At 36.0% G+C, this 17,226-nt stretch overlaps 1 long non-coding RNA gene across 1 annotated transcript in view; it reads right to left on the bottom strand.

The window, feature by feature from the left end:
• Nucleotides 1–17,226, bottom strand: part of LOC308195083 — a 252,908-nt gene that overhangs the window by 8,658 nt on the left and 227,024 nt on the right. The window lies entirely within an intron of this gene.

The following is a 17,226-nucleotide window of genomic DNA, read 5'->3' as shown; positions in this document are numbered from 1 at the left end:
TAGATGTCAGTACACACAAGGTGGAGTGGAGGGAGAATAGTTCTTCCGTTGACTCCAGGCACTGGCCCACAGAGGGACTTCTGTAAATAGCACAACTTGTATTCAGCACAGTGCACTATTGCTGGTCTCAAGTACAAACAGACCTTTTACATCAGCCATCAAGAGCTTTACGTTTTGCTAGAAGAATACATGTAAACACAGGGACAGATTAGCCTCTGGATGGATGGAGAAACGAGCAGAAAATAAGTGATTTATGCAGTACACAAGTCAGGTTATGTCAGGCAATGAGTTATTTTGGTTTTGGAGATTTATTCATTTTCTGAGGGGAGAAAAAAAAATGAAAAAGAAGGGGAATATCTTTATTTGAGAAGAAAACCCTTCATTGGTTTCAAATGGCGCACAGAATATAGCCAAAGATTTCAAGACCTGTGAGAGAAATGTGTAAGACTCTGGTACCAGGTGCTGGGGCACAAGTGATGGAGGCAAGGCTGCAGGACCTCCAGGAGGGAAGGCTGGTGCTGCCCTGTACCTGATGCAGACAACACCAGCTGGCTCCAAGGGCCCAGGGCATTTGGCTACAAGCTGGGGACAACATACCACAATTCTCTAGACTCCAGGGTGAATACAGTATTTTAATAAACATAAATTGTAATGAAATTCTACAGATGCATTTTACAACATGCAAATGAACCATAAATTAAAGGAGTAATTATGACAAATGCATGCTTGTTTGTTCAAAAAAAAAAAAAAAAAAGGACTCAAACTAGAGTGCCCGGTGCCAAAGCAGTTACAAAAATATATGAGAGTAGAAAGGGAAGCTGGCATCTGCCTTCCTCCTTTCTTCTCCAAAACTCAGCACTAGAAGCGATCAAGCAGTTCATCAGATTTAAATGTTTTTTGCTGCATTTTGTAGGGACAAAACGAGAGAATTTGGAGAGATCGCCACTGAATGAGAAAATGTATACTGTTCTGTACTATAGGGAACTTAGATATTTTGGTGCCCTGAGCAAGGCAGATATTTTTGGCAGTGTGAGGAAGGGCTAGAAGATCAGACAAGTGTCATTTGTAGCTGTCATTATTGTTGCAAAGTTATTGGTCTCCTAGGAGGCCAAAGAGAGGGCTTAAAGCTGCCTTAACTGCTGTAGTTTTTATTTTACACTTCACCTCCACCCTTCTCCATTATGTTGCTAAGTGAACACCATCTCTCTTTGTATTTTATGGTAATGTTTAAGTTTAGAACAATATTTTGTCAAGTAAGACATCAAAAATGATAGAATCATAGAATGGCTTGGGTTGCAAAGGACCTTAAAGATCATATAGTTCTAGCAGGATGCCACCCACTAGATCAGGTTGCCCAGGACCTCATCCAACCTGGTCTTGAACACTTCCAGGGATAGGGCATCCACAGCTTCTCTGGGCCACTTGCTCCTGTGCCTCACCACTCTCTGAGTGAAGGATTTCCTCCTAATCTCTAATCTAAATCTCCCCTCTTTTAGTTTAAAACCATTCCTCCTTGTCCTGTCATTATCTGACTGAGCAAAAGTTGCTCTCCATCTTTTTTTATAAGTCCCCTTTAAGTATTGAAAAGCTGCAGTGAGGACACCACAGAGCCTTCTCTTCTTCGGGCTGAACAGCCCCCACTCTCTCAGCCTTTCTTCATAGGAAAGGTGCTCCAGCCCTCTGATCATCCTCGTGGCCTTCCTCTGGAGCTGCTCTAACAGGTCCACATGTGTAGAGCCCCAGACCTGGATGCAGTGCAGGTGGGGCCTCATAAGGGCATAGCAGAGGGGGACAATCCCCTCCGATGACCTGCTGCACACTCTTCTGGTGATACAGCCCAGAATGCAGTTCATCTTCTGGGCTGCAAGTGCACACTGCTGGATCATGTCAAGCTTTTTGTCCACCAGAACCCACAAGTCTCTCTCTGCAGAGTTGCTCTCAATGAGTTCTTCTTCCAGTCTGTACTCATGTCTGGGATTGCCCCTGCCCAGGTGTAGCACCTTGCACTTGAACTTGTTGAACCTCGTTAGGTTCATGTGAGACCACTTCTCAAACTTGTCCAGGTCCCTTTAGATGGCTTCCCTTCCTTCTGTTGTATCAACTGCACCTCTCAGCTTAGAGTCATCCACAAACTTGCTGAGGGTGCACTTGATCCCATTGTCTATGTTGTTGAGAAAGATATTAAACCTTACCAGTCCCGGGACAGACCCCTGAGGGACGCTACTCGTCACCAGGTCCACCTGGACACAGAGCCATTGACCACCACTCTCTGGGTGTGATCTTCAAAAAATAGTGTAATTAATGTAAATATTGCATTAGGTTTTTTAGTCACTTCTTTTTTAAATATTGGCACAGGAGATTTGCACTTGTATGTAATGGCTCCAAGGGACTTACACTGCCAATATTTAGGTTCAATTAATAAAAGCTATACATATATGTTAAATAAACATATGGCTCCTTTACAGCCATTTATGCAAATAGCAACCAGAGATATTTATTTGTTTTCCACAGGTATTAAATTTCTGTTGGCCAAATTGTGCCTGCAGCTATAACCATGCTGAGGTTGTTTAAAATAAGTTTTTATTTTCTGTAATGACGAATGTGCTATGAGGTATCAGGAAACTCGCCTGAAGAAATTTTTCTTGATAGTCATAGGAACAAATCCCTATTCATTGAAAGGATAAAAGTGAACAATTTTCTATGTCTAAATAACATTATAAATTAATGGAACTCCTAAAGAGGGATCAGAGTGATTTTGTTTCAAAAAGTATTTTCTTTTTCTAAGTGTTTCTTATTAATAAAATATGATTTCAAGTATGAAAGTAGATCAAATTGATTTTGTATCAACTGACACAAGTGCCTATAAGACTGGTCTGAGATCAATATAGCAGTACTTAGAACAATGTTCTTAATTTTTTGCTAAGCCAACAAATTAAATGAAGTAAATAATACATATGCAGATTTTCTGAGAAGGAAAATAATCAGACTATTATTAGCACTAGCAGTATTCTTTATTCACCTGTCTCAATAAATCCACAGACTTTTCTGTTTTTGTTTTGTTTTGCTTGTTTTAGCATAAAAAGGCAACAGTGGAAACCAATTTCATGTTTTCTGGAAAGTTTCATTTAGGCTCTATTTAATTTGTAAAATGATGTGATTTTCTTGTTAACCTGAACATTCAGATCAGTATTTTCTGTTTGATTGCTTAGCATTTTTGGGTAATTATTTTTCTGGTCATATTTAATTCCATTTAGACTATAAAGCTGTTGTGATAAACATCAAGCCTTTACATGTTTTTGTACTAGTGCAGTGGTGGTGTTACGTGGATAAGAACCTCTGAATTCATTTGTAAGATAAATTGCAAAATAATTTTAAGTGACTGTCAGAAGTTGCTGAATTCCAGTGACCTGGGATAGTTTTTGTTAGTATGTTCAATTTTAATCATAACTGAGAGAAAACATACCGTGAGATTTTAGTGCTAATAACTAAACTACTGTCAGCTCAAACACTGGAAATGTTTGAAAAAGTCTAACTCCCTGATGCTCCTTGATTCATAAACTTGTCAATTATTTGCAGGAGAAAAAAAAAAATAAAAAAAAAAATGGAAGGGAATAACACTCCAGTACCCAGCAATTTACTAACGTGTTGTAACTGGCTTTTCTTGGAACAATGAGATTATCCCAGAACACATTATAGTTGAAATTACTTAGAAATCTCTATACCCAGAAACACAAAAGGACTTACAGCTGATAAAACCTTCCTGTGAGGCCCGGAACAATCAGAGTAATCATGTGGCTCCTTTGTATTTGTTCTCCAAAAAATGTTAACAAGTCTGACTGGGATTTAAATATTTAGAGTAGAAATCTAATTTTTATAGTTACTATGTGGAACTATAGGGACTGTGGCGAAACAAGCAATAGCAAGCTTACAGTAAAGACAGTTTTAGGAGTGACATTTAGTTCATAAGTGGCAGTATATGCTTTGTTTACCGTCTTCAGCTGTGGAAATGCCCAAACTTTGGCTCTGTTCTTACAAGATGATGACTACCCTCAACTCCCCATGGGCTAAGTTCTGCTGTCTTTGTTTACTGGAGTAAATTTGGAGAGATCTCATTTATCAGGGCAATTGCCATGGATTCACATGAGTGTAAGGTAGCAGAATTCAGGCATTTATTTAGGCTGCAATGCAGGGTGCTTCTGAACATGCAGAGTGAGACCCTTAATTTGCCATATGTTTGAAACAGCAAAATCTCACCAACGAAGTTAGCATATATTTTTGTAATTTTCTCTTGGTCTAATTGCTGGATGTTATCTTTTTTTTTTTTTTTTTTTTTTAAATCTCTCATAATGTGCTTTACAGATCAAAGGGTATAAAATGCAGAAATATGCATATGAACACCAGAGTGAGAACAAGTCAAGACTGTGTGTCTCCTTCAGATCACCACTGGGTTATTTGCAAGAAATGCCTCCTGGAGATGTTTTGTCCACAAGCCAGTGTAGAACCTGTAGATCCCAGTAGTGGTGCAGCACTGTTACTCTGCACAGTCCTTCTCCCTAGCTACAGCCAAACTACAGTGATTGTTTTCTACCCCTTACTGTACACCTTGGAGCTCTGGGGTTGAGACATCAATTCCATCTGGTCCATGTGCCATCTATATCTAAGATGGGAAAAAAGACAGATGGTTCTTTATCCCACTTGCCTCAAACAAGCCAGCCAGGCATATTGCAGTTCTAATATGTTTTTTTCCATTAAGCTAAAAATTAGCAATTCATAAAGAAGAAATTCACTATAGCGTGCAATCTTTTAACTTCTTGAATTTGCAGTATAACGGTGATCCAAAGTAATTGAAACTATATAGATAAATCATGCTAATACTATAGATTACTTTGGTTTCTAAATTCTATATAGTAAGTTAAAACAGTCATTAGCAGTTTTGTTAAACAACTGTTTATTTTCAGTTAATGTAGTTAACAGTTGTGATATTTGCTACTTTTATGGATGAGTGAGTTGTAGCATTAGGCAGAGATAACTGTTACCCAAAATTGAGTTATTAGTAGCCCTTCAAATATTGAGAGCCAATTTCTCAGTTCAGTCACTCAGAGTCAGTTAGGGATAATTTGGGACTTGGTGTTTCTGTGGTGTAGGGTTGCAGGTCTTTCTCTCATTGTTCTGGCGCATTCACTGAGTAGAGCTGTTCCTTCACTTTACAGTCTTCTCCAATGATTTTTTTTTTCTTTCTAAAATTTATCATTTGTGCTAGACACCCAAGGTAACACCATATTTAGAGCTCTAAAGTAGTAATATCATGAATTGTGTGTGTGGTTCAGATATTTAGGTAAACTCTGCAGTTTTATTTGTCAGTGACACCATCAGCTGAAAGCAGAGGCATACAATTTCTCCTGACAAAACTGCATCTATTATAAGCAGGAAGAAAGTTGCATGCTATGCCTGATAACTTTCTGCGATCACCTTCCTGCTCATGTAGGAAAAATCTTTCAGGTTGTGGATCAAGTAGATTTAAAACAATCTTAGCTTCATTTAGAACATCTTTGCTTTCAAGAGACACCCTACAACATAACCCAAAGTCCATTCTTTCAGTGTTTGCAAATATTATTAATTACTTCTACGAAGCTTTTATTGTAAAGAAACAAACAAACAAAATATCTAAATATTGTGTAGATTTGTTTGGAGATCAGAATAGTAATGTCTATGTGTATGAATGATTATTATAGAAGAATAAACTACTGATACAATAGAGACAGAATTTGTGCTATCAGCCACAGTCATCCATTTTGTAATTATGGAAATATAGATAACTTTACAGTAAGAGTATCAGTGTATGGGTTTCCATATTTCAGATATATAGTTGCAAGTCTTGTTCTTTCTCACAGAAATGTTTGTGCCTTAGCCACAGAGAATCTGAAATTCAAAAGTTTGCACACAGGTAAAATGAAGTTTTGTTTGTTTGTTTTGTTTTGTTTTGTATCAATCAAACATATCAAGCAAGAAGGGCTTCTGCTTCTATTTGCTTCATCTTTTTGATTGGATTTCTACAGCTAATGACTAGTCATATTGTTAGTAAACAACTTCAGAGAGAAAATAACTGAGGTAAATCTGGGCATACATCCAGTCCTGAGAGTGGTGTTAAAATAAATTCACACAACGTAATAAAAGGACTGCTGCAGGTAAGGACCAGTGTTAGCCCTAATCACTCAGAACGGAAAGCTTATAAGATTGATTTATATTATTGTTTGGTACTTACAGTGTTAGATCTCATAAATTTTCTGTTAGGTAAACTACCACTTTGACAAGTATTCCTGTAGTTTAGTACCTCTGAGCCTCTAGGAGTTGCATTGCAACTAGAAATAACAACTATGAAATGAAGTTTTCTAAATATGCCCCAAAATGAAAGCAGTAAGAACTGAGACAATGAGATTTTTAGGTAAGACTCACTGCTGAGGTTTATTAACTCATTTAACTCTTTTTAACTCATCTGAGGTTTATTTTTATTTATTTATTTATTTATTAAGAAAAGAAGGGCAAAATGGTTAATTTTCAAGTTCAAGTTCCACTTTCTTAGATATGGGAATAATCATCATATGGGCATAGAAAATAAAATATTTGCCTTATTTATCTGTTCTGTTTTTGAAATAAACAACAATAAACAAACACCAAAGAGGTACAAGACAAAATATGAATCAAAACAAATTTGTATTTGTTTACAGTAGAGCAAGTCATTTAGTTCAACTTGTGATTGTGAGATGATGCAGTATATTACAGCTACATTTGCAGTTACATATTTTTAACATCTAAACTATTATTTTTCTTAACTTTGAAGTGAATAATTAACTATATTGAATAAGATGCAGCCCCATGTATACTTAGTTTGATTTAACTTTAAAAAAGGGATCAATAAATTGATCCCTTGATAATATTAAATGGAGTTTTATGCCACTTAATTATAAAATTATTAAGTACATGTCTAAATTATTAAAAATAATTTAAAAAATAGGTATTTGATCCAGTATTAAATTTTCAGTGCCAATTCCCACAAGGAATGGAGGGACTTCAGTGTTAAAAACTTGGTCAAATTTTGTGTGGGATGGTCACAAGAACAAAGCTACATTAGTCAGAGGTATATAACGTAGAATTTATTTTAAGCAGGATGGGAGTAGCGGGTGAATGGCAATTTAAATTTAAAAATTTCTGTTATGTGACACTCATACCATACATTCATGCAACACATGGCTCCAGACCCTCATGTCCAGTTCAGACCCACAACAAGGATCTGGGAGAACAGGACATCCACACTCGTGGGACCTTAGATATGGCTACTCCACCCTAGGCTCAGCCTTCTGTACCATGTTGTATGTTTGTTCCTCCAAGTAATACAATGCAAACACTCAAAAATAAAATAAAGTAAAATAAATCCAGAACTAGTTATACTCTATATTCACTCTTTCAATACAGAATCAGTATATTGCCAAAAGGTTACTGTCTCAATAAGCAGCTATTCAGTCTTTGCTTTCAGCCTGTTTATTTGATAAATGTTCATAAAACATTTTTGAAGCTCAATATCTGAGTTATGCATTGAACAAAGAAATACCAATTTCTTCTTAAACCAGCCCAGAAGGCTCACTAAACAATATTTAAGTACATTAGAAATAATACAAATAATACAAAATGAAATAATACAAATGTATTTTATAACATTGAAGTACTAGTGAGTGAAGCATTGATAGCTCCTTTTAAGAAAGGGAGAACTTTGCATGCTTAATTTTATAAATCTACTCTTGAGTTGATGGCTTTTTTTTCTTCTTTTGAATTTTCTGTGGAGAGGTTAATAATTCTGTAGTGTTGCACATGTTCAGGACTGATTCTGATTGACTCTGGATGCAGTCATGAATGCTCACTGTTTCTATACAGGTAGCTCCCGTTGTCTTGGACTGGGCATATAGAAGGAAATCTTACCCCTAAGCGCTACTGTCTATTATCATTTGGTGTGCATCATCAATTTGTATTTAGGCAGCTTGATTCCATGTCACAAATTGTACCTAGCTGAAAATAAATAAACAAACAAATAAATAAATAGTTGACTAAGGAATTTAAATAATACCGCCATTATTTATCAAATAATTTATTTGATAAATATTATTTTGGCTGCTGCGGTATTGGTTCAATATCATAAGTATTTGTTTAAATAAACTAGTCAAGGAAAAAAAGACAAAAAATCAATGGGTAGTGTATTTGATAAATTATATTTGACAAGCTCAACTGTAGGCAATGTTTTATTTTCTATTCCTGTATTAAATAATTTTCTTTAAAAGCGAGAACTCTAGTTAATTTTCTGTTCCAGATGATTCCCTTTGGCCAGGTGGAACTGGATCTGAAACAATGGATGCTGTTTTGGCTCTTGCAATACTGTTCCTCTAGAGGTCCATGAATGAAACAGATTAGGTACTTTCACTAGAAAGAGTTTTTGTAGCACCCCATATTTTGAATGTAACAGATGGTGTTGTTCAAAACCAAAATTCAATTTTAATCACACCTATTCTACTTTTCGATGTGTTAAATGCACAATGATGATTTGAGACATGCTTTAATAAAAGTGTTATTTCTTATTCTGATTATAAAAAATACCAGTAAGATCTAGAAATGAGTGTCATTCAAAAATTCAGAGAAACGGATATTTAAAACTTACTTTACATGTTGAATTGATATTTTTCGTAAGTATCTTTAATGTACTAGAGGTTTTAGCTACTTGGCTGAGTAGGTGATGACCTTCCCTTACGCTTTTTTGTATGTGTGTGTGTCTATTCTTCCTACAACCTGAGAATCATGATCATTAGTTCCTTAAAGATTTTTTTTTTTTGAGGAACTTCAGAAAAAAAGATACCTGGAAGATATCATCTAAGCTGAAACTGGTGGAGGTTATTTAAAATCAGTTTGTTTTTTTTTTTTTTCCCTCTAATGATATTTCAAAGATTTAAGATATTTCAAAATCAGCATCAAAGAGATACAGCATCATGTCCTATTTCCACGCAGGCTTCCCTGAAAATGCTCTGAAACAAATAAGACTTATTCACCTCAGACCAGGCAGGGCTCAAATCAACATATATTTCAAAATGTATCTCTTCTCAAACCAAATGATTTCAGTTCTTTGTTTTCTTGGGCATCATGTTTTGTAACTTCCTATCATCCTCTCAACTCCATCAATTTATTTCTTTGGAAATACAGTGACCAAACCTTGATATGGTATTCCAGCTGAAACATTGTATATGCTGAATAAATTAGGAGAAATTTCTCTGATGTCTTACAGATGTCATGTTTGTTTATGCATCCAAGTATACTTTTTCTTGTTTTGTGACAGCTTGATGTTAGTAACTAATGCTTTCTTTGTGATCTGCATAGACTACAAAATTGTGACTAATGAGCTAACTCATATCCGTCTTGCATTGGTGCTTAGCTTTACCTTTCAGTTTATGTTCTACTTGCTTTTCATTACCTTATTATTGCTATTGGGAAGCTGTATTACCACTGGCAAGCTGTGTTTACAGAGGTAGTTTTAGAGTTGAAGTTTTTTCACTTAAAAGCTCTATTCAGTTTTTGATAAAATTGTCAGGTAGATATGAAGGCTCAGTATTGGGTAGGGTTATTTTCAGTAAGAATGAACAGTAAGGGACTCCAACTAGATTAGGCTGTCATATTTCTCTCCCTCTTGTGAGATCATGAATAGAAGATACTTAAGGCAGCACATGCTGGTTTGGTAAGGAGCAATTAAAAAAATGCATACACAAATATGCATTAGATTTGGTGATAATGAGGGCAGTATAGTATTTGTTTCTGGCTAACAACAGCAGATATCAGTGTGTGCCAATGGCAAAGAAAAACACTCCATGTTCTGATTCAGGACGGGATCTTCACCTCTGCTATATCTTACTTAGCAAGAGGTTGTATATGCACTAAAAATCCAGAGTCCCATTAGGTCTTTACCGCTCTTTGTTTCTCCTGTTATTTAAGGTCCTTTTGTAGGGGATTAGTATATCTGGGTAATACCGTTCTCCAAGTACCATTAGGATATTCTGGTTATTGCCTGGAGGCTTATAAGATGAATTCAGCAAGAGATGTAGATCAGAAGAAGAAAAAGATGTCAAAGCTGAGAAGTCCCCCTGGCCTTGCAGAAGTTCAGAGAGAAGTGCAGGAATGGTAGGGGAGAATCTCCATCTGTTTGGGGCCTCAGGCACCAGTGGTTCCTTAGTGTCTGCTGTACTCACCTGTAGCTTGTGCTTTAATTTTTCTGAAGACTGAAATATTTTGCTAACTACAGTTTTTCCACCTGATAGAGCATCTCTAAGTGAAACCCAGTGGCTTTTGATGTTCAGAAGGACAGACAAAATAGTAATTGAAATTTCTAAAGAAACAACAGGGGTTAGACATGAAAAGAAGCTTTTGAGGCCTTCGGCTGCCTGTGTGGAGTATGCTGCAATACCCTGTGGGCTGCTTGAGACTCTGCAGATTTTTCTTTATCATTCTGCATTCACATCTTAGGAAGACAGTGGTACTTGCCTAACATATGAGAACATCTAATGATATCTCTGGCTTTAATTTGTATGAAATTATGAAGGTTTCTACAGAAGCAGGCATTTTGTCTTATCTTGTACCTGAAAAGTTCAGTTCTGTCATTGGCCAGACGAAGATAAATTGTGTAAAGAGTCTGTCAAAACTTGAGTGTATTTTTCTGCATGTTAATGATACAAACAGGATGAAATACCGTTTTTGTTGCAGTCAGTGAGATATTTGTTCTTGACTTAGTCAAGACAGAAGGTCACCCACAGAGGCAAAGCTGAAGCTAAAATAACTCTTTGGTCTTCTTTGGATTCAACACTTATTCCAACCACCATCCAAGTTAGATAAGAAACTCAACAGCACTCACTTAAACATTTACTTGGATAGTTTAAATGTTATCCCAGTGGAAACAGTCTCATTCTTTCCTTACTCTCAGGGAGTTTAAATGCAAAATCATATGTTTTATGATTCAGAGTAGTGAATATTGTCTGAAAAGTCCCAAGAGTAACATCTCTTATTTCTTTGTGATATATAGAAGTATATTCTACCAGTTTCCTTGCATGCTACTTTAATGAGGGGAAAAAAATAATAAAAAATAATAATGAACAAGCATCCAACAGCAATACCCCAAAATGACCTGTCTAAATATTACCTTTACTCTTTAATCTGTAAACAATGTTGCATCGGGAAGCAGACCACAGAACAGCAGTCATTAACCTGAGTGTTGCTAGATCTTAGCAATATCGGTTTATCAAACCACTGCATTTGCTAAAACTATGCTACTTTGCTATGCCAGTGCTTCTGGCATAGGTCCAAGTAGTTTTTAGACTTCAGAGTGATGACAATAGGATTCACTTGCCTGCACAATCAGATGACTGCAGACCTTTCAGCTGTCATTGAATATAACAGCTTTGACAAATGTCACAGTCACATGGAAGCTTGTGGGGTATGTTATCTTGGTTTCCCTCTCATTGCATCCAGAGCGCACAGAGTGAAAAATATCTGGAGGACCTCTTTGAGTCAAAAAAGAGTCATCACAGAGTATTATGAATTATTATTATTATTATTTTTCCTGAAACTGCAGGGTTAGGATGTCTTTGTTTATTTCAGTGAAGAAACTAGGGACTTGATATAATATCGCCTTTAGTTTCTTAATAAGTGAATGCACTCATGTATGTCACCTCTAATTTAACCACAGGTAGTCTGCCTTCTAGGTGTCATGTTGTGCTTTCAGGATAAGATATAGTAGTTTAGACAAGTATATTTTCCTCATGTTCAGCTGGACTCCTACTGAAATTTTAAAGAGAAGTGTCGGATTCAAAATGCTATGCAGGTTTTTTAATTACGTTAATGTAAAATAAGTATCCCACATAGGTATACAGTGCTTTAAGAACCTTCATGTTGTTGCCCAAAGCTGAAGCCATAAACTGCAGAATATGGATTGTACAGGATTTGAAGAGGAGCTACTCTAAAGTAAATAGCATATATATGCTGCGGCCAGATGGGGGGTAATATATTTTCATAGGTTTGTCACGGAGAGCAAACAAAAATATATATTAGTTTTTCATGATGAACCATAGGCTTTTCCCACTAAAGTTGATGTCAAAATTGATATTGACTTCAGTGCTGTCAGAGCAACACACTGACAACTTACAATGCCAAAACACATTCTGACTTTTTTTGTTGTTACGTTTTCCTCCTAATGTTTCTGTACCTTTCATTGTAAAGATCCACTGACTTTTTCTCTCACTTGGCTCAGGAAAAGCATCCTGTTAACAAGAGCAGTGTTTTTTAGCCATCCAAGCATAGTTTTCAGCAATACTGTTCTAAAATGTTTTAAATGATACTATTAGTGTCTGTGTACTGACTGTGTTACCCCAAAGAAGACTTGATTTCACTTACACGCAGAGTAATGAGGTATTAAGAAGTGGATATGAAAGCTTGTGTGTCATGCATTAAAAACAAAAAGAGAGAGAGAGAGAAGTGACACTGAGCAGGCTAGTGAAGGAAGGGTTGAGGGAATGAAAGGTGAAGTATAGATTTGGCAAATGGAAAGAGCAAGAAAATATAGAAGAAAAAATAGAGGGATGTAGAGGTAGGAGGGGCTGGCTTTAAGCCCAGGACACTGACAGCTTAGATTTCACCATACACGTACAAAACGTGCAAAAATTTTTACATGTAAATATTTGAGTACATATATTAAATAATCATTATATAAAAACGTAAATCCATGCCCGTACATTAAAAAGTAAACAATACTTACATGTGAAATATTTACACAGACTCAACTTTCTGTGAGAAAAATGGGGAAGAGAGAGGGTAAGCAACACATAGCATCCCTCATATTTATCATAACTAAGCTGAGCAGAGAGGAGCACATTTTCAGGGTATCTGTTGGCCAGTCATGCAAAAGGGTTATTTTGTAGGAACAAAGGGGAAGTGCAGGTTGGAATGGGGCCTAGAACTCTGGCTCTGGGACAGTTCAAGTGTTGATTTAGCCATATTTCAATATAAAATTAGACTAAGTAAAACAGTCTGTAATTTCAAGGCAAGATATAAATTTCATAACACAAAAAGTTAATAATGCTAGTGTCATTGTGCCAAGAACAGAAGACTTTCTGGAGTACGTGCTGCTACTCTGGCAGAACAACATCAATTCTCCTGCAGATTAAAATCTAAATTTTATTGAACAAGATCAGCAGTACACAAAAAGGCATGGAGTCTTTTTGACAACAGCTTGCAGAAGCACTGAAATTAATCACCTAATAGCTTTAAGTATCAATCTTATTCTCACCTTCCCATAAAATATTTGCTTGTCATTAGCCTTTTTGAGTTTGGGTTTTGGGACTGGAGTTGCCTTCATAGCACTCTTAATCTAAGTAATTTTTGTAAGTTTAATCTGTGTGAGAGACATCCTGGGCTCAGCAAGAACTACTCACTAGATACTAATGAGAAAAATCCAGTTTGTGGTACCTTGAATATATGCAGGTTAAGGAAAAAGCTTGTGCAATCACTGTGGTATCTTAAGAATTGAGAAGAAAAATAAGCATTCTTACTACTTTGCAAAAGGTTTATAAAATGATGTTTCTTACATTTGCAACTGGCAGCTGTTCTGTTGTTTCTGATGGGGTCCATTGTAGCAGAAAGTGGGCTTAAGTAGGTCACGAATATAAGCATGAAGTACAGAACTTTTGAATTAACACAGATTGTCACACTCAAATATATATTATGACAGTTGAAGGTTTTTTTTTTTTTTCCTGTTTCGTTTATATTGTCTGAAACACCAGAGATTATTTTTATTCAGAATATTAACAGCTTGCAGAACAGGAGAATGACATGGTGTTTCCTAGCTACTTTGAGAGAGCAAGGTGCAAAGATGTACAGTATTTTGTTTTCTTGCATTGTATCTCTGGGCTAGCCTGAGAGATGTCACAACTACCAGGCTAAAGAAGGTGGCTGGTCTCCCTAGGTTCAACCTACAGGCAAACTAGAGAGGGAGAGACCCTTTAGGCAGTGAGCCAAAGAAGAAATCAGCATAATTTTCTTCAAAGTACTTTTACAATTGTGTCAAATGACTGGAAAACACTATGAAGGGTACTTGACTAAACTTTTTAGTTTGGGTGCCCAAAGTCAGGTGGTGTGAATGCTATACGAATGTTATATAGATTATGCGATCTCTATAACATTGTCACTGCTGCACAGTGGACTTTTAAGGCATGGAAAACAAAAGCATAGCTACAAATGAAATAATAATTTGTGTGATCCTACTAGCGATGTTTCTGTCCTCCCACTCTGACTGTCCCCACAATTTTGCTACAAAGAAATACGCATTGAATTGCACCTTCTTAATTGAATGAAAATGCATTTTTTGCAATATTTAGATGTTACAAAAAATATTAATTTTGATTAAATATTAAAACATGTAACCTGAAATCTCATGAGAGTCTGACCCAAGCTCCGGAAGGCTGCGGTTTTCTCCAAGAGCATTGTTTTCATCTTGACGTTGCTGCTGACTGCAGCTCAGTATGGATACATAATGGCCCAGTCTACTTAGAGGCAATCAAGAAACATTGCTTCTACTAAGATGTCTGACCAAGTATTGCATTATATTTCAACACCAACCTTTAAATTTGGGGATTATGAAAACCACTGTAAACCACAGAGACTGAAAATTACAATTAAAAATACATCTTTTTGTCTGCAGTGTCATAAATTAAATGTATTAACATCATGATAATGATTATGGATAACATTATCACGAGCAACTGAGGTAAAATGGACTACACAGAGCATACACAGCTACTAATGCCCTAGTATTTCTATTTCCTTCCAGGGACATTATTCTTATTTTTTAATATCATAACCTACTCAATTTGAGTTAGGTGTGCTTGTGATGTTGCCAAATCCAGAAATCCAGGCCTAGTGTTCCTGAAAAGCAAAGAACACATTCATGGTAAATCAAGAAAAGACTAGTTTTCTTTTCTAATTCATGGATATATTGAAGTAACTCGTGGCATTGCAGCATAATGGCAACAAAATGTATGTCTAATCAAGTGTATTGCCGAAAAGCAAACAAAACAACTATTTTTTCCCTGCTCTGTACTGAGAAAGATGTAGTATATTCTCACTTCACAGAATGACTAAATTTTGAATGATACATGAAATAACAAAAACCTCTGTGACCTACTGCTCAGAGAAAATGCAGACAACATTGTGCTTTCATATTTAGGAGAGCTGTATCTGCTAGTTGTGAAATACACAATCTGACTGTAAACTAAGCCCAAGAAGCCTCAAACATCTTCACATTAAAGCCAAAGTAAAAGAGCTGTCCACCTCACTTTGTTTTTTTTCCCCCCCTACTTTCTTTGCCTTCCTTATGAAGTCAGCTGGAATCACTGCAAAACAGAAAGCCCTGCTTCTCACAGACTGCAAATGCACCCTTTAACCTTTAAAATAAAAAATGAAATCTAGAGTATGTATCAATTTAACCTTGGAAAGATCTTTAACAACTTCTGAATAATTTCTTCATTTTTTTTTTCCTTTTCATTTGACTGTTTCTTACTATTTTTTTCACATTTAATCCATTAACTGGTTTGTGTAGAGAAAAATAACTGGAGTTGGGAAGTTAGATCAGAAGATGAAGAAAGTAGCTTTTCAGGGAAACAGAAAGGTGTTATTTATCCTGTTGTGCAGCACAGCTGGAGTGCTCTCAGGGGCAGAAAATGTTCATGCTGAAAATTCAGTGGAAAAATCAATAGCAGTAGGAGGAGGATGCTTTTATCATTTTAATGATCATGCACTCAGCAAAATTTTAAAGTTCTGACTAACAGCATGATCATAAGTGAGAATGGCAGGTACTACTGGAAAGAACAGCATAATGTCTATCAAAAGCGGTAAGCTGTATTTTTTACACCCTTATAAGCAGAATGATTGTTAGTATTATTCATGACTAGAGACCATGTGGTGCAATAGAAAGTCTTTTACAATGATCTTCTAACTAAGAGTAAAAAGTGCATGGGGCCAGTCCTGTTCTAACTGGAAAGTAAGAGTTTTGCCAGTAATCATACTGCAGAATTTCTGTATCTTCAGTGTAACGCACAGAAACAGTGAATCCTGAAAAAGAAAGGCTCTTGCAGAAGACCAAGCCTTGCATCTCTGGGTAGCTCTGAATAATAGAGCAAACCTTTTCTAACAATTCTAATGCCTTCATTCCCCACGAACTGGTAAAACACTAGATCTCCTTTTATTACCTTACTCTTGCTTGCGTCTTCTACATACTCTAAATGGAAATACATATTTTTCAGCATATATGTAGGAAACATAGGAAGCATATACAAAATGAACTCCTGGTTCATGAAAAATGATACTTATTTTATAGTTACTCTGCAGAAAAAATATGCAAATCCCTTTATGTGAAGAAGTTACTGTGTTTGACCCACCATTATTTACTGAAGAAAAGAATTATTTACTAGAAAAGAACATCGCTAGAGTTTCTGACATCTCTGATTTATCAAGCAGTCTGTGATACTCTAAAGCATTAATTACATTTAACTGGGAAACGTAATATAATGATTTTTGCTGACTTATTTAAGAGATTAATATTTTAGTTTTATGAATAGGCAGTTTTATTTTAAGATGTACTTTATGATCTCTTTTGGTAAGTCCATTCAAAAATGTATATTAAAGTTGTGGGCATTTTTTTAACTCTTACTATCCCTTTATTTGGCTATTATTGTGTGTTTACTTGGGTCTTCTCATTTAGGGTCAGAATTTGCCTAAATGTCAAACAGTTAGGAAATGAGAGCCCAGAGTGACGTATTTTAAGATGTAATTTGAGAAAGAAAAACAAATCTTTTCAAAGATTGAACATAACCTTGAAAGCTTGCTAACCCCTTTCCTAAACTGTAGAAGACATTGAGAAAGAGAGAGGGCAAAAGAAAGGGTCAGAAGGGGAGAGAGATACAAAGAGCTTTTCCTACTTACAGAAGAATAGTTTTCCTTATATCTTTACATCCCTCATTCAAGGACAGCATGAGTTTAATATTAATGCAGATGTTGGACCTAGGAACATCATAATGATACTGCCTTTTAAAGACTAGAAGCAAAGTGTTACCCCAGTACCTGTAAGAAAATAAAGTGAATCTACTTCTGAACTTCAGA

Source organism: Anser brachyrhynchus, assembly GCF_964034855.1.
Source record: "Anser brachyrhynchus genome assembly, chromosome: 4".
In the NCBI taxonomy this organism is placed as follows: Eukaryota; Metazoa; Chordata; class Aves; order Anseriformes; family Anatidae; genus Anser; species Anser brachyrhynchus.
Note: the sequence above shows the minus strand (reverse complement) of the source record. Positions and strands in the feature narration are given on the sequence as shown.